General features: G+C 39.4%; 2 pseudogenes; both read left to right on the forward strand.

The window, feature by feature from the left end:
* Positions 1 to 8,381: 8,381 nt before the first annotated feature.
* On the forward strand, positions 8,382 to 10,242 carry LOC149220820 (hexokinase-2 pseudogene; annotated as a pseudogene).
* Positions 10,243 to 13,122: 2,880 nt separating this feature from the next.
* Positions 13,123 to 15,430, forward strand: LOC149220821 (hexokinase-3-like; annotated as a pseudogene).
* The last annotated feature ends 8,632 nt before the right edge of the window (positions 15,431 to 24,062 follow it).

Genomic DNA, 24,062 nt, shown 5'->3' on the forward strand with positions numbered 1-24,062 from the left:
GATAGTAGCCTCAAGGAATTCATAGAACATGATATTCTAAAGCCTCCAACATCTGATGCTAAGGATCTAGTTGAATGGAGAAAGTGTGTGGCAAAATCGAGAAGGTTTATCCTAGAAGGAGTTAGAGATCACATTGTCTCGAATCTCCACGGTAAGGAAACTCCGTTTGCAATGTGGAAGGCATTGACAGACCTGTTTCAAAATAACAGTGACCATAGGAAGTTGGCACTAAAGGAAAAACTCAGAAATATAAAGATGGAGAAGGGCGACTCAATTCTGAAGTACTTGACCAAGTCCACCCAATGTCGAGATGAGCTTGGAAGTGTTAGGATTACTGTTGTTGAAGATGATCTAGTGATCCTAGCACTTCTAGGACTTCCCAAGACATGGCACAGTTACCAATACTCTATTAATGGGAGGGAGAAGCTACCAGAGTGGGAGCGGTTGTGGTTTGACTTGGTACAGGAAGAGATTTGGTGGAACACCAGAAACGGATCCTCATGAAAGTATGATGAGGAGGAGAATTGTGCCTTAGCACGTAAGGCAAAGAAAGGGAAGGGGAAGTCATCTCATTCCAAATCAGATTCTTGTTAGGGCAGCAAGAAGAAGGACATGTCGAAAGTCAAGTGCTTTCACTATCACAAGCTGGGATATTTTGCCACAAAGTGTCCGCTCAAGAAGGTCGGTAAGAAGCCCTCAAGAGGAGTGGTAGGTGAGGCTCTTGCTTCACAATTCGAATTCGAATTTACCCTCATCGCTTGTATGGTGTCATCGATGATGGGTAGTATGTGGTACCTATATAGTGGAGCTTCTTTCCACATGACCGGTAACAAATAGCTTTTCAGTAACTTGAAGGAGAAGGATCTCCAGATGCATATCAAGATGGGTGATAACGGGAGGTATAGCGCTACCAGAATCAGTACAATTACCTTTTAGAGGGAGTCGGGTTCTCCCCTCACTTTGCGAGATGTTATGTATGTTCCTCGTTTGAATAAGAACTTGGCATTTGTTGTCATGTTGGAGGATAGAGGCTATGATGTGATATTTAGTAAGGGAAAGGTAGTCCTTCGTCACATAGTCACAGGACATGTGAAGAGGATAGGGGTTCGAGTGAATAATCTCTACAAGTTGGAGGTAGAAGATTGTGCTACCTTGAGCACGAAAGCAGAGAAGGTGCAGAGTTGAGACATTGATGAGTTGTGGCATAAGAGGTTGGGTCACTTGCACCATGGCTCTTTGAATATCATGCAACAAATTTCTAGCGGTCTTCCCAAGGTTACACTAGAGCAGGTAAACACATGCAAAGGGTGTACATTGGTAAAATACACCAAAGCTTCTTTTCATGACAAAGATAGTCAAGCACAGGTGATCCTCAACTGAGTTCACTTAGGTGTGTGTGGACCATTCTCAACGGCATCCACGACCAAGCACACTGAAGCTTCGGCCTGGGTGAAAATATTTTGTTGTGACAGTGTCATCCTTAAATGCGATGTTAGTGATGCTACAAACCATGTGTGGTGTTGTCCATCCATCAAATTCAAGTTAGCTTCGCGAATCATACTTTTCAGTCTTTGGTCCAGATCCCAAGGGGTCTCGCCCAGGATCATTGCGATCTCCTTAAACCCGATGATTGATTGTGTCTCTAACTTTGACCTGCTAAATTCCCTGTTCAGCGCGGTCTGGATTTCTGTAATTCCTGCATTTGGATGGTCATTAAAATGCTTGATGTACCATGTTAATGCGCGATCCTGCAACGCGCTTACCAGTGTAGCCTTCTTGATATTGTCATCCATGACTCCTTGTGCTTCCCATACTACCCTTACCACGAACCAAAATTGGTCTGAATCTTCATTCCCTACTCCTATGAATAACGATAGTTTGATCGCACTTGCCATACAGAACTATGGTGGTGGCGGAGGTGGGGTGGGTGGAGATGGAGGTGAGGAGAGTGAGATAGATGGTGGTGTAGGTGGAGGTGGTAAGTGTGGAATTTGCTGCCTTATCAGACTGACTGCGTTTCTCAAAGAAACTCTCACGATCTCTTCCTCGCTTTCCTGTGAGGGTGAAATTAAGGGACTAGTTTATAATTCTTCACTTCCTCAATTTCTGTAGATCTTCCCACTTCACATAGTACCAAACATTAATTTATTCGCATAACCCACTTTTCACACAATAGCATCTTAATCCAAGTGTTCAAAGATTTAATATACTTACCTCGCGGTCCTTTGAGGAAGCGTCGTTCCGCCTCACTGTAGTTGATGGTCATATCTACCACGAACTCAGTGATAAATCCTTCTATAATTCGATCGAGCCAATGGTCCACAACTCACATGATCTTATCTCTTGACGCTTCTAGTCTGTGCACTAATTCTAAAGTCCATTTTATTGGTTTGTTGAGCCTACACCTTCCCTGGTTGTCTGCTAGCTTCGTGATCCATTCATATAGCTCAGAAGGAAAGGATGTGTTATCACCTAGAACTGCAGTCACATGTACATAAATTTTGTCCAAAATTTCATTGTCAAAAATGGGTGTCAAATGGTTGTTGTCCTATGTTTACTACTTAGGGGTCATGTTTCTAAATGATATTGATGTGAATCATTTTCAAAAAACCGTTAGTCATCCTCCATCATGATTGAATAAGACATGTCTTATCTTGTATACGTCACTGGTCCTTTTCGCATTTTCGCAGCGCAATTTTATTGGTTGATTTTGCAGCGCAATGATGTTTTAGCCTTTTCGCAGCGTGTTAGTATCCAGCCATTTCACAGCGCATTCTGCTAATTTATAACTATCTGCGCTACGAAATCGCGGATTCGGGGATTTTGCAGCGCAGATTCTTAAAATGTTATGTCTGGGGATGAGTCATTGTGTCCGTCCAGTTATTGTCAGTTGGCGTACCTTCTAAACACTTATGAGCCATCATTCCACCAGTAGGTTCATAGTCACGCACATTAAAATCATTCAAACGGTTTTGTCATGCATGGTCGTGTTATAATGTTTGTGAATAATGCATAAAGTGGTCAGCTTGTATGATAAGTTATTTGAATTGCAAATGAGCCCAAGCCTCTTCTTCAAAAGAGCCTGATTGCAAGCGAGCCTGCATTCTAAAATTTGAATTTTCCATTTGAGTTGAGGCTGGTGGTGTTTCTCTGTGCGAAAGATTTCAAAGCGTAATGGAGAAAAAGGAGCATCGGTCTGGAAGGTGTCAGAGGGCAGAGCCTGAAGGATTGGATCTTGCATTGAGGGATGAAGGTGTAAGAAAAGCTTTCAAAGATGCTGGTTGCTGGAGTTTCTGTGAAAAGCTTAAGGGTGGCCACACTCAGGTAACAAAAGAATTTGCCTTGAACTTTACAGGTTTAAATTCTAAAGTGTCTATGTTAGAATTCCCAGTATCTCCAGAGGCTATTGCTAATGTGACTGAAATTCCAAGAGGGGGGCAGGAGTGGTTTAAAAACTTCAAATTTGATATGAACCCCTGCAAAGAGTTCTTAAAAGAAGCCTATGTGAATGAAGATCTAACCAAGGCTGTGCCTAGAAGCTATGTTAAAGAACACTATGCTATGCTTCTTACCTGTATTCAAAAGTATTTAACCTGTGAAGGCAGATATAACAAAGTCTATTCCTATCATTTTAAGTTGTTGCTGCATTTTACGGGTAAAGCATCTATAGATATCCCATTTTACTTGTTTCGTAGCCTCAATAAGATGTGTGACAAGGTTCAATTGAGAAAGGATGATTGTGAAACATCATTATTTCATCATGGTCTAGTCAAACTGTTAGTGCTGGATGCTCTTCAAAAAATTGGTAGGGATTGGAATTCTTTCATCTATATGGCTGGTTTCCTGAGTAGAACAGGCCTCACCCCACAGCCGGTTAGAGAAAGAGAAAAATTAATGGAAGAACCTACAATAGCTGAGCTTAGAAAGGAGGTTAGGGACAAAAAGAAAACCAAATCTCAGTTGAGCAAGCCAGTAAAGCCCTTGGTTATTAAAGAGCCATCTCAGCCATCATCAAAGGAAAAGGTTAAGCACAAGAAAGATGTACCTGGATCAGCTGGGTCTGAAAGTGTATCAAGAGTTAAAACAAGAGGTCAATTAAGCAAAGAGAAGGGCAAATCAGTAGCTGTTGAGGAAAGTCCAATATCAAAGGCCAGCTTAAGTGATTTACTTGAGGCTATTGAATTTGAGCAGGAAGAACCAGTGCATCTTGAACCCATGCATATTGATTTAACTCAATCATCACCGGAGAGCACTAAGAAATCAAAAGTTTCGAAGAGACTAAGGTTTGATGAACCTAGTGAGGAGTTTATGTTCAAACCACAAAGGTCGGTTACAAGGAAACAAGTTAGAGAAGCTGAGAAAGTGCATAAAGAAGAGAAAGTTGTAAAGATGCCCAGAACAGAGGTAATTGAAGTATTGACCAGAACAGTGGAGGCAATCAAGCATAAAGACAAGAACATAAAGGTTATTATTACTCAAGGAGGAAATGTTATAGCCATAAAGAACCAAGGGGGAGCAGCAAAAGGTGAGGTTGCCCAGGTAAAGAATGTCACTAGGGAGCTTGCTGTCAGATATGCCAACTATCGAAGAGCTGTGTTAAAAGGTAGCAAAAACCTAGTGGGTCAGGTAGATTCAGTGGCTGATGTGTATACATGGACGGTTCCAGCCCTCAAGCAAGCTAAACTCATCAGAAAAATGAACGTGAGCCTGAGAGCTGAAAACAAGGCTTTGAAAAAAGAGGTTGCAAATTTGAAGACACAGCTAGGTCAACTAGCTCACTGATTTGAAGAAAAAGGTGACATTCTTAGTTTTGGTCAATTTTGTTTAAGCTCCATTATTTTGAAGTCATATAAGTCTTTGACACCTGTAGAAGAAGTCTGAAGAGTCATAAGTTCAAGCAAAAGACGCCTTAGTGCAAATATACTCTGTTTTAGCAAAAACAGCAGTTTCGTAGCGCACTACGAAACTGCTGTAGGTGCTGTTTTATGATGAAAACAAAGAGTTTAATGATGGGATCAGAAATTTTTTGAAGAAAATGCCTAAGGAACATAAGGGAGACCACATAAGACTATCCTAGCTATTCAGAGAATGACAAGTGTGCCTTTTGGAAAAGGTGAAATATTTTTGTCTTTAGTTAAACCTTGATAAAGGTACTTTATTACCGGTTATTTAGGGTTCTGATAGGAAATGCATACGGAGATTTTGGTTTATACACCTGTTCAGTCAACAAGGCCTCCAACACATCTGAAATATGATGATGCTCATCAATTTTGGGGTATTAAAGAGCTGGGAACATGTTGCTTAACTTTCGAAGGATGGTGGGAGACAAGGACCGGGAAAACAGGGGACTTATCTTGAGGATTAATGAACCATCTACGCAGCCAGTATCCAAAGCCAGCTTGTTCATTGCATTCTCCTCCAAGATATCTCGGCCAAAACAGAAAGAAGACAGATGTCAAGAATCAAGAAGGAATCATGCTACGAGGAGGACAGATTTTGAGTTTTGATTAAATTAGGACTCTTTGTAATTACAGTTCAGTACTTATGTATTTAATGAGTTAGTTAAACAGAAGATAGGACTAGTTAATAGCAACCTTCGAGCTCCCCTCATGCTGGAGGAGGAAGCTCAAGGTGGTTAAGAATGTATTCCTATATATAGATCAGACTTGGATGTAATTGGGGTTGGATGTTTTGATAAAAGACAATACTATTTTGGTTTATGTATAGCAGATTTCAATAATGCAAATGACTGTTGTTTCTTCTCAGGATTCACAATAGATCTAATGGTTCAAATGTATGATGGTTTATTCTCTTTAGTGTTCTTTTACAGTTTTGTTACTGCATAATCACTCAGAACTCATGTGTCATGCTCTGACTTCCTGTATGCCTTGGCAAACTGTGTTTTATGTAAGTTATGTTTGAACATTAGATGTAAAGTGCCCTGATTTCTATGAAAGAATAGTGTTTTTTGTTTGCTGAGATGTGTGAGACTCCATAAGCCCAATGGGAATCACTTTGATATTTGTCCAGCCAGCTTATTTTTCATGTGTTTTTTAAGAGTTAGCCATCTTTCCTTGTCATTAGTCAATATTCATAGTCTGTGAGAGAGCCCTCTCTGACTAAGGAGGCTAAGCCTTAGTCTAAAGCCTGGTTTGAAATAGTTACACAGAATCTTGCTGATTGGCAGCCTTCAGTACCTGATTTTGTGATAACAGGATGCAAAGAAAATTTCATGGATTTCCATATATAAGCAGCGCTCCAACCACTGTTCCTTAGATACTCACAGATTCCTGTTTTCCTGCGCCGTGAACTCGTGAATCTTCTTGTCCAACCACTCTTCAATTTCTTTGTTTGTTGGATTCCAATGACATGACATCAAACATCCCTTATGCAAATCCTGGTCCCCGCATCGGAACCATTTTTTGGCTTATAGGGGCCTGACCTAGGTTCAGAGGTGGTTAGCCAAACAAATCCCGGTACTACTGGCCCTTTCGGCAACAATCCGCGGAGCACAGACTGAGGTCTCACCCAAAGTAGTATGGGAGGGTGATAGAACTGGGTTTCCGCACCCTAGAGATGTCTGATGATTTTCAATTATCCATAGATTTGTCCTGCGCACGTCGCTACGCGCACCTATCAGTACCATGCAGCCTGCAATGCGGCCTTCACGCAGCCCTGCTCGAGGTGTGATCCGTGTTATTACCCAAGTTCCTTACTATTAACCCGATATTATCTGATTACTTAAATTATCTGTATGAGCACAATTATACTTACCAATGTTCAGTATTCATATAAGTGCACGCGATAAACAAAACAGTATAAATGCATAGAAAGTAATACAAAAGTAGATACACAGTATTTGGAATCAAACTTCTCTTTAGTATTCTTCTTCTTGGGTTACAGACTCGACTCCGCCTTGCGCACTTAGCTGCAGGGGTCTACGCACTCAGTTGTGGACTCTACTAGGCCTCTGCGCACTCACCTGCATAACCTCTTCCTACTACTACAACCCGAGACACTAGACCTTTTCTCTATGCTTGTTGTCTTCTAGACTTCATCCATGTTCATCTATCTCCAATTATCTTTACAACTTAGAGCCCCACTCTATTTATACAATCCCATGGTTTGCAAACCATGGGTAGGCGACAGTACATTACAAAACTTAGGGCGGACAACCATATGACTCAACATACACTTTGCGCTCCGTGCCCGCAATTTACAGAGTCTTACAACATTATTTGACCAAAACTTGGGCTTTGAGCCCCAAAACATGTTGTAGGGGGATTCCATGCCCAACATCCCACATTCATGCTTGGAATATGGCATGGGAGTTGTTAGACTCCGTCTCAACATGAGATTGATTCTTCTTCAAAACAGGGTTTTGAAGAAGAAATCATTTAAATATGTTGTTTAGATTATGTAATTTGTTCTCCAGCTCTTCAAAAGGCCGCAGCAAACTTCAACGCTCCTATCCCTGCACAAGCACAATTTGAAATATCATCAGCAATCAGAGGCAAAAGGCTATGTGGAGAAGTCTCACTGGAGATCCCGAACACCTGTTTTGGAAATTGTCATAAATGAATTATCTTACAACAAGGAGTTGATTGGTCCATGTCTTCAGGCATTGATAGAACCCAAGCGGAAAATGGACATTATTTTGACCTATCTTTTGAAATATTTCTCACGGTATATCACTGGCCTCTATTATGTTTTCTGAGTACATTTTGAGGAGAGACTAAACCATTGTTTGCACAGAAATGAACGCTCTTCTTCCTTAATGACCGTGTGAGCTTTTCTTGTAGCAAAAATTCAAATTTCAGAGGACACATTCATTTGTTTGGTTGTACATGTATTCTCAATCGAGTGGATCAATGTGACTTTAATGTAGCTGTAACAAAGGCAGAAAGACAGAGGTCTATTTCCAGAACAGTGCTATGAGGTTCACTTTGCTACAGCTCTTTGTCAAAAACAATCGCAATGATCATCGCAGGCAACTCATAGTTGACTTGCAGCCTCCTAGATTTGACAGTGGAGCAATCCTTAGTCAGGACCCTGCAGTTTCATATGTCAGATTTTCAATGGATCTGAATGATGATCAACGTCGTGCTATACTTAAGATACAGTGCTGCAAAGGCCTTTGTTTTGAAGCGCCTTGCTTACACTTTGCTCTGAGAAATAACGAAAGTATTGTTTCTGGTGGTTCTTCATCCTATCAAGATGAGATCTTAGATACCATGGTCAACATAATATATCCAAGTTTGTTGGAAACCACAGCAAAGGTGATGACCGAATTGAAACTGTAAACATTTCATGTAATGTTGTTGGGTCGGCTTCTTGGGTTCCAAATCTGACATGCAGCAAAAGGGATAACGGGTGAAATTATGACCACAGTTACAACCACAATTCAAGATATTCAGGAAGAATTTCTGAACCTGGTTTCCAGAGAAACTGTTCTTGTTGGGCATTCATTGGAGAACGACCTTTTAGCATTGAAGGTTATTCACAATCTTGTAATAGATACAGCCCTCTTGTACAAACATCCCCGTGGCACACATTTTAAGCCGGCTTTACGAATCATTGCAAAAAAGTTTTTGAACAGAGAGATTCAACAATCTGAAAATGGTCACAACAGTATTGAAGATGCAAGAGCTGCAATGGATCTAGCACTACTGAAGATTCAGAATGGGCCAGCATTTGGAAATCCTCCATGTGGTTCTCATCAAAAATTAGTTTCATTGTTGAGCGATCATGGCAGGAGATGTTCACTTATTGATCAGAAGGAAGTTTTACAACGCTATGCCCTTGGCTCATGTAATGCCATCTTGTCTCTGCCAGATGTTTGATGCAGATGTTCTAAATGTAGAATTATGGTGGTTTGGCCAAAAGGCAAGGGTTGCCAAAGTACTTGAAGAGGCAAGGAAGCGAGGAGTTTTCCTGGAAGCATTTCGACAAACTAAGTTGGTATGGTCATTGGATGTACACAGAATGTCTGTTGGTGCTGCATTGACATCCCTCTCAATCTAGCTTATTGATATACGAAGATTGGTTCTTGATGGAGAAGATATTCCTCAACTTGTCAGCATAGTCACTGTACAAGGTGAAATGGGACAGAAAAACGATGCTAGCGGGTTTCCCATTGCAAAGGCAGTGCAGTTTTTTACACCAGCGCGGCCACTCCAACCCTGCGCCCGACCACTCGAGCTGGAATTTACAGAACCGGCCCAAACTCATTCAAATCACTTTGTGACTTGCAAATTGCTCGAGGGATGAGAAAGGCCTTTTCTATGCTTTGGATCTCGGGGGAACCAATTTCCGGGTGTTACATGTTCAATTGGGTGGCGAGGGACGAGTAATTGATAAAGAATTTACAGAAGTTACTATTCCTACAAATTTTATGGTTGGAACAGAAAGGGAATTGTTTGATTACATTGCTTCAGAACTAGCAAAATTTGTCGCAAGTGAAGGCAAAAACTTCTTTCTAGAACCTGGCCGACAAAGGGAGCTCGGTTTCACTTTCTCTTTCCCAGTGCATCAAACAGTAATTGCCTCTGGCACACTAATCAAATGGAGCAAAGGATTTTCTGTCTCCGAAATGGTTGGCAAGGATGTGGTGGTAGCCTTAAAGGAGGCCTTGAAAAGACAAGGTCTGGACATGCATGTCTCTGCCCTGGTTAATGATACAGTGAGGACATTGGCTGGAGGACGATATCGGGATGAGGATGTTATGGCTGCTGTTATATTGGGCACTGGTACAAATGCCTGTTATGTGGAACGTGCAGATGCAATCCCGAAATGTCAAGGCCATCTTCCAAAATCTGGCTATATGAGTGGGGGAACTTTTGGTCTTCTCATCTCCCAGTAATGGAATTTGATAAAGCTCTTGATGCTGAAAGTATAAATCCTGGCGATCATATCTTTGAAAAGCTGATCTCGGGAATGTATTTGGGAAAGATTGTAAGAAGATTATTGCTGAAATTGGCTGAAGATGCTGCTTTATTTGGAGATAACATTCCATCCAGACTGAGAGAACCACATGTCTTATCTACCCCGAATATATCTGCTATGCACCAAGACACCTCATGTGACCTTAACGTAGTTGAATGTACCTTGAAGAATGTATTTGGGATATCACACATTCCTTTGAGGACACGAAAACTTGTAGTCGAACTATGCAACATTGTAGCAGTACGTGCTGCTCGTTTAGCAGGAAACTTCAGAATTTTTGTCATGATATTCAAATGATGTGTTTCTAAAACGACAGACATACAAACCAATGATCCGAATTCTGTTCCGTTTCCATTAATGAAGATTGGGAAAGGGTGAACGTGTCTCAACACAGAGATAACTTAGAACCAGCATTGACATGCGGAAATTTTGTTGGCCGAAATAATATAATGACAGCTGGCTCATGAGCGCTATTCCCACGGTGCCAGAACAACAGAATAGGATTCGATTCCTATTTCCCCAGATTTTAATTAATGTTTCAAACTGGATTTGCGCCCCATGTGTCAGTCATTAGAGGATTTCAGGGAAATGCTGTTCTATGTTTAGCATAGAAGAAACGCACATTTCTAATTTTTGTAATTGTAATTGTAACAGCGCAGAGGATTTTTGGGGTCAATTTGTTTTGCCTGGGCAGCTTTTTTATTTAATGTATTAAAAATTCATTTGTACGGGGTTTTTTTTTTTTAAGAGTGAGTGAGGGAGAGTTTTTTCTGAGCGCTGGGAGCTGCTGGAGAAGCATAGAGCTTTGTAATGTACAGTTTTCTGCAGAGAATTTAATGGAATTTCACAGCTCTGTTTGCTGAGATTCATGTGGTATGTTGATTTAGCATAAGTTTTTCCCTTTGTCTCATATGTAATCAGTTATATTCCATTTCATTTCATGACCCTTTCAAGCTGAACAAATGAAGTGATTAGGTAGGAATTCATAGTATTATATGCTCCTCCTATAAGTTTGTTCGCATTCGATGTTTTCTACTGTTTAAGGAGGATTCAGAGTTATTGTCTGCCCTCCTTAACTCCTCACCAGTCTTGCCATCCCGTTTGAAACCAGATTTGGTGTTAAATTGCATGCCTACCTTGCCTCAGTTGACAACCTGTGTAGTCATTATATTTTTCTGTTTGAAGCTGTGATTTTGCCCATGTAGCCCAGAAAAGCCCCGTCATTCCATTAAAAAACCCCAAAAATCATTAAATCCAAACCCCCTATCAATTTACTAGCCTAAAATCTTTATTCTTAATTGGTCAGCCTAATCCTATTGAAAGATCTACCGAATCTGACCCGAGAGAGCCTTCTCATACCTCGTAGGGCTAGCTACGAGGTGAAATGGTTTGATGTAGCCTTGAAGATTTACCTTCCTCAGCCTAGGGTGAAATCTCAAGCGCTAACATATTGGCGACCATACTGGGGAAGAACAAACTTGTCTGTTGATTGATGTGTTTGTTTCGCGAGTCTTAGACGGAGCCTGAAGTTACGCCAGAAGCCTTCGAAAACGCTCTTGTTTTACATCAGCGTTAGTAGATAAACGCTGCTTCAGTCAATCTCCGTGAGCTTGTGAATATGACCACTTCGATTGTATTTTACCCCAGTACATGTATCAAATTCAGATCTGATGCTGATGGTGGACAACAGTCAGATACTTATGCAGGCTGATTCATTCACCTGGCGACTCCAACTTGATCCAGACATTCCAGTGCCTGTTGATATGTTCATGCAATGGTAGGGTATGTGGCAGACCCTGCACTTTGTGAAGTTCTAGATGGAGTTAGAGAGATGTTAGCAGGTATTGAAATTAATGAAGAATTTTTCAGTATTTTCTTTCAATGTGTGAAATCTCCGAAGCTTCATCTTGAAGGAAAAACTAGATTTTATGAGTTAGTTGTTGAAAGAGTTGAAAATGAGATTCAGTATCTCGATGAGCAAATTCAGTCTTATGATTTCCAAGACCCTAAAAAGTTCTTGGAAATCCTTCTTCCTTCGAAACAAGCAATAACAGATTTGCCTATAGAGGTATACATTGACAATGTGCAGCTGGAAGTATGCATTGCAGAGTTGGGGCAGCCAACAGAGTCCGGCTTCCGTGATCCTATTGCGGCATACATGGACACATTTTTCAGGTTGATGGACAGATCAGGCTGTATTTTCTGTGACCAGGGTCAATATGTGCATGAAGGGCTGCCAGCAACTGCATCTGTGACTTCGTGGCAGCATTCTCAAGCGGCTTCATTTCCAGGTTTACTCGAATGGTTAATATGGCATTTTAGCATTACCTGATCTATTATTTGTACAGCAGATTAGAATAGGTTATGTACATAAATAAGCAGCCATAAGGGCAGCATCTTGTTTCAGTTGGCTTTTAGTTTGTTTGAGTTCAGTTTCAGTGTGAAAATAAGTCTTCAGCTGTGTTGATTTGTTGATGATGACTCCATTGCCCAATGGTGGAGGCACGGTCTGCTCTCCCAAAGTTCTGCGGTTCTTGGCACCTCCAGGAAGCTGCAGCTGCCATCCCAAGTGGAGCCAATGTTAGACTCCGTCTCAACATGAGATTGATTCTTCTTCAAAACAGGGTTTTGAAGAAGAAATCATTTAAATATGCTGTTTAGATTATGTAATTTGTTCTCCAGCTCTTCAAAAGGCCGCAGCAAACTTCAACACTCCTATCCCTGCACAAGCACAATTTGAAATATCATCAGCAATCAGAGGCAAAAGGCTATGTGGAGAAGTCTCACTGGAGATCCCGAACACCTGTTTTGGAAATTGTCATAAATGAATTATCTTACAACAAGGAGTTGGTCCATGTCTTCAGGCATTGATAGAACTCAAGCGGAAAATGGACATTATTTTGACCTATCTTTTGAAATATTTCTCACGGTATATCACTGGCCTCTATTATGTTTTCTGAGTACATTTTGAGGAGAGACTAAACCATTGTTTGCACAGAAATGAACGCTCTTCTTCCTCAATGACCGTGTGAGCTTTTCTTGTAGCAAAAATTCAAATTTTAGAGGACACATTCATTTGTTTGGTTGTACATGTATTCTCAATCGAGTGGATCAATGTGACTTTAATGTAGCTGTAACAACGGCAGAAAGACAGAGGTCTACTTCCAGAATAGTGCTATGAGGTTCACTTTGCTACAGCTCTTTGTCAAAAACAATCGCAATGATCATCGCAGGCAACTCATAGTTGACTTGCAGCCTCCTAGATTTGACAGTGGAGCAATCCTTAGTCAGGACCCTGCAGTTTCATATGTCAGATTTTCAATGGATCTGAATGATGATCAACGCCGTGCTATACTTAAGATACAGTGCTGCAAAGGCCTTTGTTTTGAAGCGCCTTGCTTACACTTTGCTCTGAGAAATAACGAAAGTATTGTTTCTGGTGGTTCTTCATCCTATCAAGATGAGATCTTAGATACCATGGTCAACATAATATATCCAAGTTTGTTGGAAACCATAGCAAAGGTGATGACCGAATTGAAACTGTAAACATTTCATGTAATGTTGTTGGGTCGACTTCTTGGGTTCCAAATCTGACATGCAGCAAAAGGGATAACGGGTGAAATTATGACCACAGTTACAACCACAATTCAAGATATTCAGGAAGAATTTCTGAACCTGGTTTCCAGAGAAACTATTCTTGTCGGGCATTCATTGGAGAACGACCTTTTAGCATTGAAGGTTATTCACAATCTTGTAATAGATACAGCCCTCTTGTACAAACATCCCCGTGGCATACATTTTAAGCCGGTTTTACGAATCATTGCAAAAAAGCTTTTGAACAGAGAGATTCAACAATCTGAAAATGGTCACAACAGTATTGAAGATGCAAGAGCTGCAATAGATCTAGCACTACTGAAGATTCAGAATGGGCCAGCATTTGGAAATCCTCCATGTGGTTCTCATCAAAAATTAGTTTCATTATTGAGCGATCATGGCAGGAAATGTTCACTTATTGATCAGAAGGAAGTTTTACAACGCTATGCCCTTGGCTCATGTAATGCCATCTTGTCTCTGCCAGATGTTTGATGCAGATGTTCTAAATGTAGAATTATGGTGGTTTGGCCAAAAGGCAAGGGTTGCCAAAGTACTTGAAGAGGCAAGGAAGCGAGGAGTTTTCCTGGAAGCATTTCGACAAACTAAGTTGGTATGGTCATTGGATGTACACAGAATGTCTGTTGGTGCTGCATTGACATCCCTCTCAATCTAGCTTATTGATATACGAAGATTGGTTCTTGATGGAGAAGATATTCCTCAACTTGTCAGCATAGTCACTGTACAAGGTGAAATGGGACAGAAAAATGATGCTAGCGGGTTTCCCATTGCAAAGGCAGTGCAGTTTTTTACACCAGCGCGGCCACTCCAACCCTGCGCCCGACCACTCGAGCTGGAATTTACAGAACCGGCCCAAACTCATTCAAATCACTTTGTGACTTGCAAATTGCTCGAGGGATGAGAAAGGCCTTTTCTATGCTTTGGATCTCGGGGGAACCAATTTCCGGGTGTTACATGTTCAATTGGGTGGCGAGGGACGAGTAATTGATAAAGAATTTACAGAAGTTACTATTCCTACAAATTTTATGGTTGGAACAGAAAGGGAATTGTTTGATTACATTGCTTCAGAACTAGCAAAATTTGTCGCAAGTGAAGGCAAAAACTTCTTTCTAGAACCTGGCCGACAAAGGGAGCTCGGTTTCACTTTCTCTTTCCCAGTGCATCAAACAGCAATTGCCTCTGGCACACTAATCAAATGGAGCAAAGGATTTTCTGTCTCCGAAATGGTTGGCAAGGATGTGGTGGTAGCCTTAAAGGAGGCCTTGAAAAGACAAGGTCTGGACATGCATGTCTCTGCCCTGGTTAATGATACAGTGAGGACATTGGCTGGAGGACGATATTGGGATGAGGATGTTATGGCTGCTGTTATATTGGGCACTGGTACAAATGCCTGTTATGTGGAACGTGCAGATGCAATCCCGAAATGTCAAGGCCATCTTCCAAAATCTGGCTATATGAGTGGGGGAACTTTTGGTCTTCTCATCTCCCAGTAATGGAATTTGATAAAGCTCTTGATGCTGAAAGTATAAATCCTGGCGATCATATCTTTGAAAAGCTGATCTCGGGAATGTATTTGGGAAAGATTGTAAGAAGATTATTGCTGAAATTGGCTGAAGATGCTGCTTTATTTGGAGATAACATTCCATCCAGACTGAGAGAACCACATGTCTTATCTACCCCGAATATATCTGCTATGCACCAAGACACCTCATGTGACCTTAACGTAGTTGAATGTACCTTGAAGAATGTATTTGGGATATCACACATTCCTTTGAGGACACGAAAACTTGTAGTCGAACTATGCAACATTGTAGCAGTACGTGCTGCTCGTTTAGCAGGAAACTTCAGAATTTTTGTCATGATATTCAAATGATGTGTTTCTAAAACGACAGACATACAAACCAATGATCCGAATTCTGTTCCGTTTCCATTAATGAAGATTGGGAAAGGGTGAACGTGTCTCAACACAGAGATAACTTAGAACCAGCATTGACATGCGGAAATTTTGTTGGCCGAAATAATATAATGACAGCTGGCTCATGAGCGCTATTCCCACGGTGCCAGAACAACAGAATAGGATTCGATTCCTATTTCCCCAGATTTTAATTAATGTTTCAAACTGGATTTGCGCCCCATGTGTCAGTCATTAGAGGATTTCAGGGAAATGCTGTTCTATGTTTAGCATAGAAGAAACGCACATTTCTAATTTTTGTAATTGTAATTGTAACAGCGCAGAGGATTTTTGGGGTCAATTTGTTTTGCCTGGGCAGCTTTTTTATTTAATGTATTAAAAATTCATTTGTACGGGGTTTTTTTTTTTTAAGAGTGAGTGAGGGAGAGTTTTTTCTGAGCGCTGGGAGCTGCTGGAGAAGCATAGAGCTTTGTAATGTACAGTTTTCTGCAGAGAATTTAATGGAATTTCACAGCTCTGTTTGCTGAGATTCATGTGGTATGTTGATTTAGCATAAGTTTTTCCCTTTGTATCATATGTAATCAGTTATATTCCATTTCATTTCATGACCCTTTCAAGCTGAACAAATGAAGTGATTAGGTAGGAATTCATAGTATTATATGCTCCTCCTATAAGTTTGTTCGCATTCGATGTTTTCTACTGTTTAAGGAGGATTCAGAGTTATTGTCTGCCCTCCTTAACTCCTCACCAGTCTTGCCATCCCGTTTGAAACCAGATTTGGTGTTAAATTGCATGCCTACCTTGCCTCAGTTGACAACCTATGTAGTCATTATATTTTTCTGTTTGAAGCTGTGATTTTGCCCATGTAGCCCAGAAAAGCCCCGTCATTCCATTAAAAAACCCCAAAAATCATTAAATCCAAACCCCCTATCAATTTACTAGCCTAAAATCTTTATTCTTAATTGGTCAGCCTAATCCTATTGAAAGATCTACCGAATCTGACCCGAGAGAGCCTTCTCATACCTCGTAGGGCTAGCTACGAGGTGAAATGGTTTGATGTAGCCTTGAAGATTTACCTTCCTCAGCCTAGGGTGAAATATCAAGCGCTAACAGGAGTGATTGGCTAAAAGAAAGATTTGGTTCAGCCAATCTATGGTCAGGTGGTACGTGGAAGTCCCAAACCTGGTTGGCCTAATCATTCATTAACAAGAACTATTTCTCCTTGGTATTTTATGAGAAAATTTATTTGTTCATATGAGGCATTTATGGTTCATGTATCCTTGTTATTGTTGTCGGTTATATGCTGGTTATGAGCATGTTGTATGACAGTGATGATGTCTGGCTCTCATCATGTTTTGATTTGTAAATGAATGAACAATTAATATATGACCTAATAGATGATAATATAGCTAATGTGATAAGGAATCAATGCTTCTTAGAAATTCTCAGATAAGTATGAGACCCCTATGCTCAGATCTATTGTTATGACTTGTAGAATGCATATGTGTGACATGTTTTTGTGACCTATCATGGCTAGTAGGGTTCCTGCCAAGTATTTTTTCAAGTATTTTCATTTTTACCATTGTTTCAATGTTACCTTCCATTCCTAAAAGTTTCATGGAGTTCTATCTAGTGGCCTGAAACCTGGCCTTAAAAAAGTGGCATGGAATCTGGAGTCGCGGGTTCATAATAACTTTAAAAGGCCCCAGTTGCTTGCATGCCCATGTTGTGAGAGAGACTGGAGGGCCCATTCACATGCATGCCCATGTCATGGGAGCTACTGAGGCTCTAGGGCAGTGAAGTGTCAATTTGTGACAGGGTTTGATCACCTGGAAGGGTTAGTTGTCTCCCATAGGTTCTGTGGCATGTGCATAAGGTCAGATTGGTTGTGTTGTATCAGTTCCACTTCCTTAACTGTACATGGGGAGTTGAATCAGATTGTAGTAGCCTTTCTTCACATGTTTACCCCAGCGGACCGGTTAACTTGGGTAAATGTGGGAGGAGGGTGTTACATATTATTTGATTATTCTTTCCTTTGTATGAGAGCCATGGGAAAGACCATTTAGTAGAAAAATATACCTTAAGTTTCTTGTACCATTCTCTAGTCAAAAGAATCCATATGATTCAATAATGTCAACCACTATTGTATCAATAGATTGGAAAACCATCAGATCTTATGAGAATCAGATGAGTACATCATTGAGTTCACCAATTACTTGCACTTCACTCCTATCTAGTTGTATAATTTTGGCATTAGTTTTCTCTAGAGTGGTGTTGATTTTCTTACAAATAACTATGGCATAACATTAATTGAAGCACCATAATCTACTAAACAGTTATGCACATTATGATTAAAAATCTCAAAAGTAAGAAGAAAAGGCAATGTTTGTGATCTGGAATGAACTCAAATATTTTTTGTGTTAATTACATCATTGTAAGCTTTTATTGCCTTGGTCAAAGAAACGGATGTATTATTACCAGAATTAGTGGATGTAAAACCAAAATTACTTGGCATAGCAGTCGGGTTGAATGTTTGGATTATTAACTCTCTTTGTTAAGGAAGTTGACCCATCTCATAGAGTGTTACATTTGCTTGAGTATTCTTCATATCCTCAACAATGTTGTACTCCATTGCACCACTTTCATTTCTTACGCTTGGTTGTGTGGGTTTAAGGTCAAGCTTGAGAAGACATACTAGATGCTTTAGGGGATTTTCGATTTTCTTTGGTAGTTCCTAATGCATCATTGGTGGGTTGACTTCTTTTGGGATGAGAAGTTGAGTTTTGATAAAGGAAGCATTTGTATCAACAAAGCTCTATTCATCGATTCAGGATTAAATTCATTTATTGGACCTTTACTTCATAAATTGTAAGACTTAGTGGCCTTAACCGGTTTTGTTTCTCCAACTAATATTTCTCCAACTATTTGTGTCTCTCTGTCAACAACCACATCCTACAATAACATAGTTCACCCCACGTTGGAATTATCTTCTGTTGGGGCAGTTTTTTCTTCCTCCTATTGTTCAAATTGGTCTTCAATAGAATGATCATCTTAATTACCATAGGCGTAGAATTAATCCATTGTGGGAAAGTTTTCTTTGACCAGTTTGCTTGTTGATATGTCCAAAAATTATCCAATCCAAATTCTTCAACATTCAAGTTTACATTAGAAATTTGAGAAGATTTAGATGGGGGGCTGTTGTTGCATTTAAAAAATTGTTTGAAAGATATATTGCTTGAATAACTTTCCCTTCATTTTCTTTATATCTGAAACTTCGTTGGTTAACTTCTTAATCATTTTAACAACATCCTACAAACCACTAGCCTCTTTCTCAGCAAATTCTATGGTTGTATGAGGCTTCTTTCCACTGACCTATGAATCCTCTTGTATGTGGTGTATCCCAATAGGGAGAATGTATTTTTCAACTGCCAATGCTTCAACAAATATTTTTGGTAATGTTTCCTTATTAACCCTTTTCATAAACATTGTTATGTTTTAATGTAGGGTTGATGTATAATATTTAATGGCTACTAAATCATTAGGTACATCATTATGAATTTATTCAAGATCATGGTGACATGTTGGTTGAAATATTTAACTTTCTCTTTTTTCTCCATTTTCAAAACACTTATCTCTCTTAATAGCATAGCTGACAATTTCTCTTCTCCAAATTTATCAATAAATGCCTTTTGAAATTGTCTTAAATATGTAATGGAAACTTCCTAAATATTATAATACTAGGTAGCGGATTTATTCTCAAAATTGTAAGGAAATAATATACACACCACATACTCATATTGGACATTCATTAATCTTAAGGACGGATAGAAATTTTGAATATGATCTTCCACGGAAGTTGATTTCTCCGTGTCAAATTTTGGTCAGTTCCTAGTCTCCTTATAGCACGGTTGTGAGGTAAAATACTAGAAACGAGAAGTATACCTAGTTGCTTTATGTAAGCACGTGTAAAATTTCTAAGAGATTTTATATCTTCTTGTGTGATTTTAGATAACTTCTCCATACTCTTTAGAGCTGGTAAGTCTTCAAGATAATCCTCCTCAAATGGCTCAAGATTAGATTGAAGGGAAGTAGTTTGATTGTTATCTTGACTTGAAAATTATAAATGATGTGAATTAGAGAACCTACTAGCCATGTAATGGCAACCTCCTTGTAGCGCTAAAAATTGGTGGCGGGGAAAAATGCACTGCCTACGGTTAGGGGAACTCCCTGGTATGAAGTACCAACTAAACCTCACACTGTTTGGGATAGGAGTCTCATCCAGAATGTTGGCCCAACTGCCATATCATTTTTAAGTGTGAATTATAGTTTGTATGAAGTGAGAAATAACAAAGGAAACCCAAAGAAGACTTTTGATGAAATGCAAGTCAGAATAGCTTATGGAAATACCTTAAGCAAGAGATACAAAGAATATTATAGTAGATTAGAAAGTGGACATGAACCTTAAATAAAGAGTGATAGAAAACTTTAATAAATATGCATGAATAAAGAAGTATACCAGTTATCAAATGTAAATTCGTTTGCAATTAATAATTGGTATGTGTAACACCCTCCTCCCACATCTACCCAAGTAACTGGCTAACTAGGGTAAACATGCGATGAGAGGCTACTATGATTAGATTCAACCTCCTATGTGACCTTAAGGAAATGGAATTGACAGAAACACAACATACAGACCTTCCACATCAACCACAAGACCCATGAGAACCATCCCAACTCTTCAGGGAGCTAGCCCCTAGGTTCCACTGATGTTTTTGACCAATTAACCTCTAGACTCTCTCATGCTATAGGCCTGCTAGCATCCAAGAGGCTCTAGACGCTCTCATGTTATAGGCATGCTAGCATCCAGGGACTATTTTTTCTAGTTTTTTTCGGTTTCCCCAGGTTTTGAGCCACTTTTTCAGGCCCAGAGCCCAGGTCATTGCCCAGAATTGAATGGCATCTCTAGAACAGTAAAATAACGGGGAAACAATGATGCAAAAGAAAATAGTTGAACAAGCCCTTAACCGAACCCCTACTAGCCGTGACAGGCAATTCGTCAAACATATCAAAAATATGTAATCTACAGGTGTAAATAACATATTTAAGCGTAGGGATCTCATATCTAAGAATCTCTAAGAACCATTATTCCCTCATATCATTTGTTGCATTATCATCTATTAGGTCATAGATACATTTTCAATTCATTTACAAGTAAAAACATGATGAGATCCATACATAGCCACTATCATAAAACACATACATAACTAACATAATAGCAGCAGAAATACCAATGAAGTCATAGCCATATCATCCACATATAAATCAGTATAATACTCATATAAATACAAGGAGAAATAACCTCTCATTAATGATTCAAAATCCAAATCCAGGATGGAACTACCATGTTCCACCAAACCATAGAATGGTTGAGCCAAATCTCTCTTCATACATCCACCCCCGTGCCATATTCCAAGCATGAATGTGGGACTCAAACCAAAATAACCAACTAGGGAATTCTGAGGCTAAACCACCTCACCCTCATCAATAGAAACCAGGCTTTACCGTAATCCATCTCGCTTCACTAGGCCAATACAATGAAAATTTAATAAGAGGCTTTACCATGATCTCCACCAAATCACTTAGCCAAACAAGTAGGGATGCCACCAAATTTCTCCACCTACGCTGTGAGGAATTTTCTTATCTTCTAGTCTCTTAGGATTTACTGCAATCCACAGCGGATCAGTAGGCCCTAAATCTAGACCCACTCTCCAAGATTTACCGCATATCCCAAATCCGGGATTACTAGGCCCAACGGAGAGAAAACCACCTCTTGGCTTTACCGTATATCTTGTCATTCACCAACAAGGATTCCTAGGCCCATTGAGGCAACACAATCCTGGCTTTACCACAACTCACAGTCTGGGTAGGGGGCCACTAAGCCAGTGGCTTTACCACGATCCAAAGTCTGGTTCAGGGACCATTAGGCCATGTGTTCTATCATTGGAGATCTACCTCACTCAATTTCAAATCGATCAAAAAATCCAACTCAATCCAAACATGATAACCCCATCACACCATGGCTATCCAGAAATGGCAAGGCCGGGCTGAAAACACTATCACACCTAGAAAAACCCATGCCATAACAGTAAAAGAACCACATGCAATACCATGCATGCCAAATATAGCAAGGAAAATACACATGAAAATCGATACCTGCAAGAATATTGTTGTGATTGCTTGATCCTTCTCTTCGTTTCTTGATCTTTTGCTTCCTCTTTGTCTTATTTTCCTTTCTTGATCCAATGTTGAGTAGAAAGCTTGAGAAAAGTTGGCCAATTGATCCTCATAAGCCCTTTTATCAATGAGGCCTCTATTTTCTTCATTTTCCATTATCTTCCTTCAATTTCCTCCTCACATGCAACCTGTGACATTTCACCTTCCTTTTCTCTTAATTTCCATTATATTCTAAATAAATGTGCCAAAAATCCCATTTTCCTTTCCAAAGCCTTAGCCATTGTTGTTGCCAATTTCCTTTATCCATACTAAACGAATGAACACCCTAGTGTGGGTGTTTTTCCCACCATTCAACTTGGAATATGTGTCCCATCAACCATGGTCTTATATATTTTTACATGGAGTTTTCACCAGGGTCGTTACAGTGTGAAATCATATATAAACCATCAAACAATTTCAAGTTAGATATAAGTCTCCAATTAATGAAAAAGTTCATTAATTTTCAACACATGAACAACAATCACATATCATTAAACAACCACAAGAATAGTCTTACAATGTTCAACAACAAGTGAAATAAATTCTTACCTTAGGCCAAAGGAGCTTATAAATATTGGTGTTAAAATATCCCATGTACTATTACTCAAAGCATCCAAGAGACCCAATAATGGAAATGCAAATCTGTCACTTTATCTTTAGAATAAATATACAAGCTTTCCCTTTCGAATTTCTCTAAGGAGTCCAAAACTAAAAGTCCTTTCTAACTATACATGAGGGTACATTTATACAAAGTTAGGTGGCTTTTCACCTCCTGTGACTTTTCAAATACCCTCATGACTTTTCAACTTCTTTTACATCTAATTTATTTTTCACTTTTAATTCTAATTCTACTTTATTTACATAATTACATTAAAAATCAAAGTAATAAAATAAACATATTTTATGGCACCAATTCCAAAATAGCCAAAGATACAATTTGAACTTGCAATTCTTGAGTCAATTAAGTATGCCATGATTTGTAATCAATAGTTATGGATAATACTTTTCTCAATATCAAGGTCTCATAGGCAATCTCACATTCGAAAGAACAAGACACTATTGTTTTCATGTCTACTTCTACTTGATGGAATAGCGTGGTGAACATTGTATGCAATTTTGTTGGTTACACCATGTGTTCCACAAGAGCTTCCCTAGTGGGTTTGACATCTTTCTGAGTGACATCCAACCTATGTGCATGTATCATTTCCTGAATTTCTCAATGGATGCCTTGTTCTAGCCTGACTTCCCCATGTCCTCCAATGGGGGATATTTTCTGAGACCTGAGAAGAACTACTATCATGTTATGACATTGTCGATAATTACACATTACCCTAACTACATCTTTCCCTAGTTTTTCACATCCTTGAATGATCAACCTGATTTTTTCATTAGCCCTTTCCCCAGCCATTTCATCATTGGTAAATGAGTTGGGGCATTAGGGTATTTTATGTCCCACTCGTACATTATATCCACGATAGTCAAAGTTTCCCTTAATAGTGTGCATTTTTCCTTGAGTTAATTTTGAATGGCCATGAGTGAGGAGGCTACCATCTGAAGTGTGATCAATTCTTTGTACAATTGCTTCATGATGTCTATTAGCACCCTATTTTCCTCTAGTGTTGTTGCTCATAAAACATCTTCATGGGAAATTAAGGCTGGTAAAGTTTGATTCTCTTTCTAAAACCTCTTGTTATCCTATTGTGAATTGGCCAAATTATTCTCTAGTTCTTTGATATTGTTTAGCAAATGTTTGATATATTTTTAGTAGCGGTAGACATGGCTAATCATGCTAAAACAATTGCTAAATAATTTCCCATAATATCTAACAATATATCTTTCTCCATAGCCACCAACATTGGTTTTTCTAAATATCGACCTAAGCACTTGGGCCTCTCTTAAACAATTATGCTTGACCCACGATCAAACCTAAAGCTTGCAAGATCTAGAACTTTATTTTTTTTCACTAGCTAATATTCCCATCTCTCTGAGTGGTAGGTGTCATCCGGTGAGTGGCATAGAAACTGGGGTATAAGGCTCGACATCCATGTTGGTGACTATGACTTAAGCTTCCTTCTGGGTTTGCTCCTTTTGTCTAATTTCTTCTTGTGCTTATTTTCCATCTATCTCTTTTACGAGTATTTATGCTTCTTGTTTTCTTACTTCCTCTTCTTGTTTCTTTGTTATTTCTCCTCCTCCTTCCTTTTCTCTACTTATTATTTATCTTTTATTCTTGTTTCTTCTTTTTCACCTCCTCCTTCTTGGCATATTGTTCTAATTTCAACATTTTTGTCTCTCTTTCTTTGTTGCCTCTTTCTCCCTT

Source organism: Pinus tabuliformis, chromosome Q (assembly GCF_031772625.1).
Source record: "Pinus tabuliformis cultivar Carrire ecotype Pingquan chromosome Q, CPIR1, whole genome shotgun sequence".
Lineage (NCBI taxonomy): Eukaryota > Viridiplantae > Streptophyta > Pinopsida > Pinales > Pinaceae > Pinus > Pinus tabuliformis.